Source organism: Triturus cristatus, chromosome 11 (assembly GCF_964204655.1).
Source record: "Triturus cristatus chromosome 11, aTriCri1.1, whole genome shotgun sequence".
NCBI lineage: Eukaryota > Metazoa > Chordata > Amphibia > Caudata > Salamandridae > Triturus > Triturus cristatus.
In genome coordinates this window covers 1,017,332,012-1,017,344,575 of record NC_140594.1, presented here as the reverse complement: position 1 = coordinate 1,017,344,575, position 12,564 = coordinate 1,017,332,012, and the positions used below count along the sequence as shown (strand labels likewise).

At 44.8% G+C, this 12,564-nt stretch overlaps 2 long non-coding RNA genes across 2 annotated transcripts in view; both read left to right on the top strand.

Annotated features, from left to right (window-relative positions):
- LOC146785843 (uncharacterized) overlaps positions 1 to 12,564 on the top strand; it is a 240,640-nt gene that overhangs the window by 148,580 nt on the left and 79,496 nt on the right. The gene's annotated exons all lie outside the window — the stretch shown is intronic.
- Positions 4,132 to 5,216, top strand: LOC146785844 (uncharacterized). The gene is made up of 3 exons (XR_014970505.1): positions 4,132 to 4,189; positions 4,604 to 4,670; positions 4,866 to 5,216. It is a non-coding gene; the product is annotated as an uncharacterized LOC146785844 (long non-coding RNA).

Below are 12,564 nucleotides of genomic sequence, written 5' to 3'. Positions count from 1 at the left end.
ATACATGGTTCGCCACGGTTCCCACAGTATGTAGTGTCATTAAGTCAGCTACGTGCACATGTTATTTGTCATGTTGAATGTCATTATATAAGGTAGCGCGTTTATTCACGAGCAGTGGCTGATTCCATTTACATATCGCTGTCTTAAAGAGCATACAAACGTTTTTCTCCCAGGTGAATAGTGCGACCACAATGGCAGTCATTCATTACTATCCAAGAATGTCCAACTACACTGCGCTTCTAAGCTTACAGCCACCAATCTTGCGTCCTTTCTTAAAAAGACGCCAACTCCCACAATCACACCAACATTCACACAGCTTTCTAACGACAGTTATCTGCTTCTCAATAACATACACTCCTACGGAATATGAGCTGGCATACTGCATGTCCTTACTGTTTCAAACACAGTAACTTCCTGTGGCAATATCTATTCCTTTCTAGAGGATGCCACTTTCAAGAAAGAGTGGTCCCTGGTGTCATGGAAATGCACCAGGGACTGGCTGGTCTTGATCATTAATACCGCAAAGAGATTGGCAGACGCCATCCTCGTGAGGATTCAAATTGCGGAAGGGGCCCTAAAGACAACTATACAGCTAACAGCCTACAAAACCAGGCTGGCCGAGATCAACGCCGAGATTTCTGACAATAAAGACTACCTGATGAAACAGAAAATAACAAAATTGCAAAAAGACATACAGAAATTTGATAAGGAAAGGGTCTACCCATACCCGAAGGCCGATTACACCTCTGATAAAACGAGCTACTCCTCTGACGAGACCTCAGATAGGAGAGACTCCAGCGATAGTAATTCTAGCACTAATAGCTGGGGGAGTAATAACTCGAGAAAAAATCAACGGAATAATCGACCCTACAATGGCCCTCCCTTCCAGGGCCCCCCTATGTTCCAAGGTCCTCTCCCACCACTACCATACTGGCAGTTTCCTCAATACCAACATTGCCCCCCCCAGTTTTTCAATGGTAACAGCCAGCCTTTTTTAGGAAGAGGCTGGGGCAGAGGAAGAGGGCGCAACAGAAGAGGCGCACAGAAACAGGTCCACTGGCAAGAACCACCGACCAGCGGCATGGACACCAGGAGCAGAACGAGGGACAAGAGGAACTAGTAGTGAACCTCTCACATAGGGTCCTCACTGCTCCTGAGAAGTCACTACTACAGAAAGGCCTTGGTTTTGTCCCCACCCCAAGGGTAGACAGATTCAGGGATCACTGCGAAATCCACAGTCTTTTTCGGAAGATACGCCTCAAAGCCTTCTTTCAGGACCAACCTCACAACGAGGTTATAGATTCTGGATTAAGAAACCCCTCCACATTCACTCCACAAAATAACATGGTTCCTGTGGAGATTCTTACATTTGAGAAAGCGGTGTTGAAAGAGCTAAATTCACCCCACAGGGAGGCGCCTTACCATAATTTGACTGGGCATGAAACCCTGCTCTTGAAAAACCTCTCTGAGGATTCCACGATTACTATTAAACAGGCGGACAAGGGCGGTGCGATCGTAATCCAGTCTACAACAGACTACGAGATTGAATGCAGACGCCAACTCACAAATGAGAGATATTATACTCCCATAGCGTCTGACCCAACTCCTCGTCTCAAGACCACCATCTGCACTATGGTCTATGAAGCAGAAGCCAATGGCTGGATTACCCACAAAGAGGCAGATTTCCTGATAACTCGGGAACCTAGGATCCCCTTTTTCTATACCCTCCCGAAAATACATAAGGGCACGACTCCGGTCCCAGGACGACCGATTGTATCCGGCATTGGCTCGCTCCTCGAACCTCTGTCAAAATTTTGTGATCACTTTTTGCAACCATTGGTACGTGACATACCCTCATTCATCAAGGACACCACTGATGTCCTCAAAATCATTGATGACTTTCCAGACACTAGTCCCATTAACTATCTTCTGACCTTGGATGTGGAGGCCCTCTTCACCAACATCCCCCAGAGGGCCTCTCTGGCTGTTATTGAGTCAACACTACGGGCACTAGACTGGTCATCACCCACACCAGTCACCTTTATCATTGACTGTGCTACCTTGGCTCTCACTGAAAACTTTTTTAAATTTAACAAACAACTATACCACCAGAGCCAAGGCACATCTATGGGTAGTACCTTTGCTCCCAGTGTAGCGTGCCTCTATATGGCTGATTTTGAGAAGAATGTGATCTCTGGTACATCTAACCCTTTCCATGACAACATCTTTGTTTGGAAACGGTTTATAGACGATATACTCGTCTTTTGGCATGGCACACATACTGAGTGTATGAATTTCATTCAGTGGATTAATGAGCAGAATGAGTTCCTGAAGTTCTCCCACACTATATCAGAACATTCGGTACCATTCCTGGACCTGAACATCACTCTTTCTGAAGGCACCCTAACCACCACACTGTACAAGAAACCCACTGACCGCAATAGTCTTTTACGTTATGATAGCCACCACCCCAAAGCATTGAGGGACAACCTGCCCGTTGGGCAATTCCTACGCATCAGACGTAATTGCACTCAGCTAACAGACTATAACTCAGAAGCCAAGTTATTAGCATCAAATCTGCGGGCTAGGGGTTATCCACCTAGATGTGTCGGTAATTCTATGAAAAGGGCCAGGAACAACCCACGGGAGACACTACTGGTAACACACACCAAACCCGATACCGATGTTCTGACCTGTGTCACGTCTTTTACATCTGATTCAAGCAGGATCAGAAAGATCATTTTGAACAACTGGGGTATTCTAGATAAAGGGAATCTTAGCATACCCAAACCCAGATTTGCCTACAGACGCACACAAAACATCAAAGATCTACTTGTCCACACTAGACCTAGACTGCACACCATTGGTCCACAAAGGACGATATGGGAGCTTCCACCGGTAAAGGGCCATTTCCCATGCGGTTCATGTGTAGTGTGCAAACTGACTAACACCTACAAGGACATAACTTTTACGAATAACTTCCACTGGACACTAAATAGACACACGAATTGCAACACTAAGAACTGCATATATATGATCAGGTGTCCGTGTGATTTGGTATACGTAGGCATGACAACCCGCATGGTAAAGACCAGGATTATGGAACATAAGAGTAACATTCGATGTCAGAAAGTGACCACCAAACTCTACACCCATTTTAAAACGATGCAACACCAGACAGATTCCATCAACTGGTTGGTCCTAGAAGCACACCCTCAGATGTCCCAAAATGCATTGTTTAAACTTGAGCAAAGATGGGTCCTTAGAATATCTTCACACCTGACTGGTCTTAACGACGACATCCCATGGTCCACACTCATTAGGTAAACATGCTCCTTGGTAGGACCTGTGACCCTTCCGGAATTCACTACGTGTCCTTGTTACACCCACGACCACCTTGGCCATACCTGTTAACTTGGATGCGGATCCTTAATCCTTAGCAGTGATGTTCTCTGAAAATACACCTTTTTAACAGATCACGAACCATCTAGATCTCTTTTCCACTGCTTTAAAAATAGATACACTATATTGGTATCCTATTTCTTTTTATGTGCCTCCCTCTGTGTGTTTTTATGTGCCGGTCCCCGATGCGGATGGTTGCCGCTCTGTTTTTAGACCCCCATCCACGGGTTACATCCCCGTACAATTTTGTGGGACTTTGATACTTCATCACGGCCCCCGCGAACCCCATCACTACCGCTTTTATTATTTTTCCACATTCCCATGTGTTACCCGTGGCATTTAGTCTGGCCACCTACCCGTTGCTAGTCTTTAATTATATCGCCATGGCAACCAACTCTGTGAGTAAATCAACCCACGAAGAATCATTTCCTGATTCAGACCGGATGCCGATAGTTTCCCCACACCACCTGCTCTAACATGGCCGGCCCTCTATCCCCAACCAATGGGATTGATACAACCGCTCTGGTAACCAATCCCTGTGAGCACACCAACCCACTGAGTATCACTTCCCGAGTCATACCGGATATGGATGGTTGCTCTCTCAACCTGTTCCAACATGGCTGACCCGCTTTACACTCCCCGACCAATGGGCTTGTGATTACCTTAGTCATGTGACACATTCCACACCTCCCGATATCCTTATCTGGCAAACACCGACTCCGTTCGGAACCCATCCCAGGTCCGGCGGTAGGGGTAGGTCTTCCATCCCACGCGTCGTTTGACGCAGGTGAGTGCATCAGGGTTCTTCCAAGCCGTCTTCCATAAGGTGAGTTTGAGTATTTTTAAAGGGGGATTCGTGACGCCTCCATGACTTCATTGGCAGCTTGAGCGAGTACGTCCTGCTCTGACCCATCCTCTACCAGGGGCGATGGCGGTCGCCCCCTATTTTGCCCTTGAGTCTCTCGTGGCGACCCGTTACTGACCTCATTGACTACTTTTGGGCGGCGATACACCCTGGCCCCTGAGCATGATGGTCACCATGGCTGCACACCTAATCGCTCATGTTAGCATCTTTTGATATTCAAGGCTGTCATTACCCTCCGACACTGCTCTTACCGCATGGATTGCCGGGCTGACCATGTCACTTTTAATTTCGTCCATCCCGGGTTTCTTAACTGCTCCTCCCGGTTTTTTACTTCAGGACCCACGTTAGGAGTCCTTTTTTACCCGCCGGAGACTGCTGCAAGATTGCCTTGCTAACGCAAGAGGTGAGTTTACAACCTCCGCTCTGTCTCCGCCCCCAGTCCTGTCTTTTGATTTATTCTGTCCTTCGAGACCTTCCAGTACTCACCCTGAGAGCTTCACCCTATGAGACTCTCGATGATTTCAGCTGAAGTTGTTATGTATGTATTGTTTATCTTTACAGTTTTGTCATGTGTTTTCTGTCTCCAATGTTTCCATAGGTGACTCCTGAGCACCTTTCGGGTATGTAAAACACACATACCTTGTTGTAGATAGTTTATGTTTTCCTGATCCTGACGAATTGCCGTGACCAATTACTGGCTTAAAGGGCAAGAAACATGTTGATCCTTCTGAGAGTAGGGCATACACAACTAGCATCATAATCACTAGTAGCTATCCCCACCTCATTTTCTTTTTAACTAGGCTGTTTACCACTTTATTAAACACATTTCCTGTGGACTAACAGTACCTATTTTATCCGTACATCACATCTACACATTCTAGGGCCCCTTACCCCCACAGCACCCTTCGGCAGGAACAGAAGATCCCCGCCAAAGAGCCCCAATATTGGGAGCCCGTCAGGAATTGCAGCGCCGACCTGACGAGGGGCAGGCTCAAATGATGAAGCATGACACCTAGCTTGCTGGGTGTGTGAGGGCCCTAGTTCCAACTAAAGGGTCTCCCCCCCTTTTTTCATGACAGACGAAACTTTTTGCTGAAATCATTATTTGTTCTTAACTGACCTGAGGAACTCTGTACCCTTTTTGTCTTAATATCTATTCCCACCCACACAAACTAACTCCCAAACTTCAACTTGGCCTTCAATTCCTAGTTTGAAAACACATTTCAAGAAACAAACCAAACTAAAAGCACCTTTGTTCAGAACAGAAGTCTCCCTCACTTCTGCAAAAGAAATGTATTGACTGCAGATACCACAAACTTCAAATAAAATACACTCCCTTTTAAATACGAACCGCCAATTGCACTTTGTGAATTGTTACCCAATTTTCAACACATGTCACACTCAAGGTCTGGCATACTTTTTTAACATGGTCTCCTACAGCCGTCTAACACGCTTTCAAACTGTTCTTCTTTTAATACCAGACTACATTCAGACATTCTTTCGATCATCTCTGGAATAACAGGAACAGTGCCCATAATTCTCACCCTCTTTGCAGGCCATCCTACTACTAATTCTACTTCTAGAAATGGCTACGCTCTCTATGGTAACAACTATGTCCGACAGAATACGCCTCTACGCCAAGCTACATCAATACTGTAAAAAAACTGAAAACCTTTTCGGCTGCCTGCCTCTATCTATTATCGGAGATAGCTACAACATAACAATTATCTACACTTATTCAATATGCCTACAACCATCGTTTGATTGCAAACTTGCCCATTCGACTAGCGAATGGATGTATGCCTTGCCAACATCTCAACAATCGCTCCAGATATCCAGCAGGTAATGGAGTATCTTGAAAACCATGAACATGATTGTTCTGGCAGCGGAGCAATGGTGAATGCAATGCAAAAAGGAATCACAGCGCAATGGGATTTCTGCGCAGCCACGAAAGATCTCCTGCAACGTGCGACCTTTCACAACATCGCAGATTGCCTGCCCATTCAAATTACCACTCCAACATTAGAGGAACATTACTGTCCCTTCGAGGATATGAATTGTATCGCTTTGCTTTTCTCACACGATGGCAACAATATCCTCTTGGAACATTACGCATCTCAAGCAGTTGAAGAACTTCTGGACTGGAATCTCCAAGACTTGTAAGAAACTCACATTATTCTTGAATGGATTTTTTTCCATCTTTTTTTACTTTTTCCCTTAAATCTTGTATAATACACTTCAATCCTACTACTTTGATATAATAACTTTCTAAGTATACTCAGACATTTGAACTCTATCCTCATTATTCCCCCTTGCGTCTCCAGTCTAACCAGGAATCGGTGATGTGTGGCCTATGCAAATACGCTATTTACTTCCAAAATTAACCTAAACCCGACACCCATTTAGAAACCACGTCTATTCTTTGTGCACACACATCTCTGCCTGCCTGTTATTCACAAAGCCCTTTCACACAATTTTACTCAAAGTCAGCCTCTGCTCAGAACCTCACGATAAAAATGTAAAAAGAGACTTTGTTTAGGAACTGGTTGGCACGATGTGGTAATCGTAAACCACCTTTATTTTCATTATGCAATGTATTTATTCATGTCTAATAGCTATTCTGTAGGTCACATAGAATTGTAACATATAAGCAATTGGAGTTTGTCTAAGCTCGATGCCTTAGCTCGCTACACAAGAATGTTTTTTTGAAACAGCTGAAGACAATAATGTACGGTTTGACTACAAAGGTACCGAATGTGCTTCTCAGAAGTGAAATGTTTGTATTCATCCTCAAAGTTCCAATGTGGGTAGAACTAGTACCAATTCTGACATGCACCACATTGAATCTACTGTACAACAGATTGCTAACTATTCTACTGTTGCTAATTTTCTGTTACAAAAAAGCACTGCCAAGGTACATAAAAAGTTTGATGACTACATTTTGCAATTTCTTTTTTATTTCTTTCTTTTCTTAAACGATACATGTGGTAATTGTATCCTACCTTTATTTTCTTCATAAAATGTAGAGTCATTTAAGTGTAAAAGCTATTGTTTATTTCACATGCAACTGTAACATGTAATATACAATTCACCGATGCCGAAAGTTTATGTTTGAATACAGCAGAAGTGGTTCAACTTTGCATCAGCTGGATATCCTAGCTCTTGCACCAGTGGGTCCAATTATGGCACTTATATAAATAAAGACACTTTCTATATAATTTTCATACTCCATCCCTTTATTACACACAACCACTTTCTTAGACACAACTCATTTTACCATTTTCCTTCTCTGGCATTGCACATTCTGCATTATATTCATGATTATTCCTTTATTCCTGCTTCCTAAAACACTACATTCGACTCTTCAGACCAATAGGGATGAGTAGTTCGTTTCACACTCCCTGTATAGAATAAACGCACACTAACACTACTTACACAGGTATGCTACAGCGGCCAGTATCCCACAGCGCCCACAGCACATCACTTCACAGCAATAAACTCATGACTTACACTCACAGTTTCATCCCCGAGTCTTCATACCGATACCACTAAGTACTTTGCTTCCCACTCCCGCTATACTCTAAATGCATACTAACACCACCTGCACAGATATGCTACAGCGTCCAGAGCACATCACTTTACAGCACTCAGCTCACAGTTTAGACACACGATTTCATCGCAGAGTGTACCGACACCTCACCTCAGCACCATCTCACAGTGAGCAAAACAGCACTTTCACACCAGTAGGGATAAATAACTCGCTTCACACTCCCTCTATAGCACACCCTACCCACCCTACAAACTTCACAGCGCTCCTACCCTCCTCTTTCCCACTTTTTTCTCCCTTTTTTCCCCTTACTCACTTCAACGGAATCACAAAATGGCGGCCAACTCTTCCTAGTTGCAATCGCTAGCACCGCTCGCAGCCTATCACCAGCAAGCTTGTGCTTGTAACGCCTCAGCCAATCAGATGACAGAATGCCCAAATATCGATATCTGTAAATTTCGATAATTCTCAAAAACTACTGAACGGATTTACACCAAATAAACAAAAGCGTGCTTTCTAGACCAAGACCCATCTCCCTTCCAAATTTGGGGTAATTCCGTTCACCCGTTCGACCTGTAGCCATGTCTAAAGTTTTCTATGGAAATTAACATTGAAAAAACATGTTTTGGGACCCCCCTTTTTTCTCACCCCCCCTTCACGAATCACCCCCACACTTTCAACATAGGAGCTGATTTCAACAAAGAATTAGTTTTGAAAATTTTGCGAAGATTCGTCAATCGGCGACAAAGTTATTGGGAATAGAATGTTGCCATTTTCCTATGGTAACTAGGTCCTAACTATAACTACCTACTGGCAAATATATATATATATTCCAAACGAAGAGACCCACAGTTGGAGGTCCACACATAACGTACATAATTCTTTATTCTGCCAGGCAGCACAGAAAACAACTTCATGGGCAACGAAAATTCAGCCAAAAGTTCCCCTACGTGTTTCTGGCGTGCATCCGCCCTTGATCAAGGACATGGCATCATGGAAAAGCGGCATTTCAGGTGAGTTTAAATCATTTTAGAAAAGTCCTGCCTACAAAGCATGTCTGCATAGTGCAACATGGTACTTGAAGTTTTAGTCCAATATACTCCTTTAGAAGGCTATGCCACCATTCTCCCAACACACTTTAAATTACCCAGTGAGCTTCTCCGTCCTATTCATATTGCTGCCATGCTTTTCCTCTCACCCGGGGGAATTGTACGATGTTCCCAGTGCGTCGGAAAAGTGCCGGCGCTGGACCTGCTCTTCTGCAGGGGAGGCACTTGCATTAGGGAAATGATACAGTATGTAAGTGTCTGTGCTTTAAATTGCTATTGGATATATACCGACCCTTGCGCAGAGCCCAAGGTTTGACGAGGGAATCCTGAACCAGGGTCAACATTACAACGAGTGCGGTACCTTTGTAATTGAGCAGTGGTGGAGGTACTTATCGATACTTGGGAGTGCCATTTGGCTTAATATGCAAGACAGTCATTTTCCATTGGGACTGAGACAACTTTTAACAAATACTCCAAAAGTATGGATGTTGCGGTAACAGCAGGAAGTGTAAAAGACATTGGCAGACGAACAGCCAATCCCTTCCCTCCTTTCACCCACTGCGCTCAATGAGAAGCCATCTAGCAATTTAAAGCACCGACACTTACATACTGTATCATTTCCCTAATGCGAGCAGAAGAAGGCAGAACGCCGAAACGCGTCCTCGCTGAATCAAGTTGAAGGAACCCCATGAGTGCAGTGAGTCTCAGAAACGGGACGCAGGAGCGCTGATGTTGTGAATGGATCCACCTCCATTCTATGTGCACCCGTCAGCAAGAGTGCAGAGCACGTAAAGGTGGAGAGGGAAGCATGGATATTACTAACGTGTTGCACCGCCTCTGGGCATCTGAGGCACCAGCGTCGACTCAGTCGCCAGGCATACAGGCTGGTAGGGATTGGATATATACCCTTGCGCAGAGTGCAGCAGAGCCCAAGGTTTGACGAGGGGCTCCTCAACCAGGGTCAACATTACAACGAGTGCGGTACCTTTGTAATTGAGCAGTGGTGGAGGTACTTATCGATACTTGGGAGGGCCATTTGGCTTAATATGCAAGACAGTCATTTTCCATTGGGACTGAGACAACTTTTAACAAATACTCCCGAAGTATGGATGTTGCGGTAACAGCAGGAAGTGTAAAAGACATTGGCAGACGAACAGCCAATCCCTTCCCTCCTTTCACCCACTGCACCCAATGACAAGCCATCTAGCAATTTAAAGCACCGACACTTACATACTGTATCATCTCCCTAATGCGAGCAGAAGAAGGCAGAACGCCGAAACGCGCCCCCACTGAATCAAGTTGAAGGAACCCCGTGAGTGCAGTGAGTCTCGGAAATGGGACGCAGGAGCGTTGATGTTGTGAATGGATCCACCTCCATTCTATGTGCGCGCACGGAACGAACTGCGTGAAGTGGGCGCGCACGCCACGAACGGCGTAAAGTAACATAGCATTTAAAAAACCGTACAAATTCACTGAAAAAACCATAGGTTTCACACACGTTATAGTTAGGAATTAGCATTTAAAAAACCTTGCAAATTCACTGAAAAAACCATAGGTTTCACACATGTTATAGTTAGCTGGACATTTCACTCGTAAAAAACCATTGAAATTCCCCCGTTATAGTTAGTGCAGTCAACTATAACTCACGCGACCGCAATCCTCTGCTGATGACATATGTGTCTTTATGGAAAAAAAATATTTGCAATATATGTATAGCTAAAATTTAATGGAAGAAGACATGGGCAAATAAGTGTCTAAATACAGTATTAGCATCAGCAGAGGATTGCGGTCGTGTGAGTTATAGTTGCCTGCACTAACTATAACGGGGGAATTTCAATGTTTTTTTACGAGTGAAATGTCCAGCTAACTATAACATGTGTGAAACCTATGGTTTTTTCAGTGAATATATATATATATATATATATATATATATATATATATATATATATTCCTCCAGGTGCCCCAGAACATGAAGACGCCACTCCACGGAGGATGATTTACAAAACCTTTTATTGCAAACCACGGAAAGCAGCCCAGTCCTTGCTGTCCCTTACGCGTTTCAGTGTAACAAACACCTTAATCATAGGGGGAGGGGGAACTTGGCAAGATCCGGTGAGTACTTCACATCTTTTTATCCCATAGCGCAGTCACTTTCCAGTAAGTTGCATGCTGGGTAATGAAGTCAAAATTAAACCTTCCAGTAGGGTCCGTTTTCTTGCCAAAATGTTTTTAACCCCAAATTCTTTATCGTTTTGCACAGCCCTCCGGTGGGCTGCTGGGTTGCTTTCCTGATTCAAATTACGCATCCCTCGTGCTGGCAGGCAATGAAGATTCACGGCCTCGCAGTCCTGTCATTTTCAGGTGGTGCATCTTCCGCGGCTTGGAGCCTGCCACGTACAACATTCCTCCAGGTGCCCCAGAACATGAAGACGCCACTCCACGGAGGATGATTTACAAAACCTTTTATTGCAAACCACGGAAAGCAGCCCAGTCCTTGCTGTCCCTTACGCGTTTCAGTGTAACAAACACCTTAATCATAGGGGGAGGGGGAACTTGGCAAGATCCGGTGAGTACTTCACATCTTTTTATCCCATAGCGCAGTCACTTTCCAGTAAGTTGCATGCTGGGTAATGAAGTCAAAATTAAACCTTCCAGTAGGGTCAGTTTTCTTGCCAAAATGTTTTTAACCCCAAATTCTTTATCGTTTTGCACAGCCCTCCGGTGGGCTGCTGGGTTGCTTTCCTGATTCAAATTACGCATCCCTCGTGCTGGCAGGCAATGAAGATTCACGGCCTCGCAGTCCTGTCATTTTCAGGTGGTGCATCTTCCGCGGCTTGGAGCCTGCCGCGTACAACATTCCTCCAGGTGCCCCAGAACATGAAGACGCCACTCCACGGAGGATGATTTACAAAACCTTTTATTGCAAACCACGGAAAGCAGCCCAGTCCTTGCTGTCCCTTACGCGTTTCAGTGTAACAAACACCTTAATCATAGGGGGAGGGGGAACTTGGCAAGATCCGGTGAGTACTTCACATCTTTTTATCCCATAGCGCAGTCACTTTCCAGTAAGTTGCATGCTGGGTAATGAAGTCAAAATTAAACCTTCCAGTAGGGTCCGTTTTCTTGCCAAAATGTTTTTAACCCCAAATTCTTTATCGTTTTGCACAGCCCTCCGGTGGGCTGCTGGGTTGCTTTCCTGATTCAAATTACGCATCCCTCGTGCTGGCAGGCAATGAAGATTCACGGCCTCGCAGTCCTGTCATTTTCAGGTGGTGCATCTTCCGCGGCTTGGAGCCTGCCGCGTACAACATTCCTCCAGGTGCCCCAGAACATGAAGACGCCACTCCACGGAGGATGATTTACAAAACCTTTTATTGCAAACCACGGAAAGCAGCCCAGTCCTTGCTGTCCCTTACGCGTTTCAGTGTAACAAACACCTTAATCATAGGGGGAGGGGGAACTTGGCAAGATCCGGTGAGTACTTCACATCTTTTTATCCCATAGCGCAGTCACTTTCCAGTAAGTTACATGCTGGGTAATGAAGTCAAAATTAAACCTTCCAGTAGGGTCCGTTTTCTTGCCAAAATGTTTTTAACCCCAAATTCTTTATCGTTTTGCACAGCCCTCCGGTGGGCTGCTGGGTTGCTTTCCTGATTCAAATTACGCATCCCTCGTGCTGGCAGGCAATGAAGATTCACGGC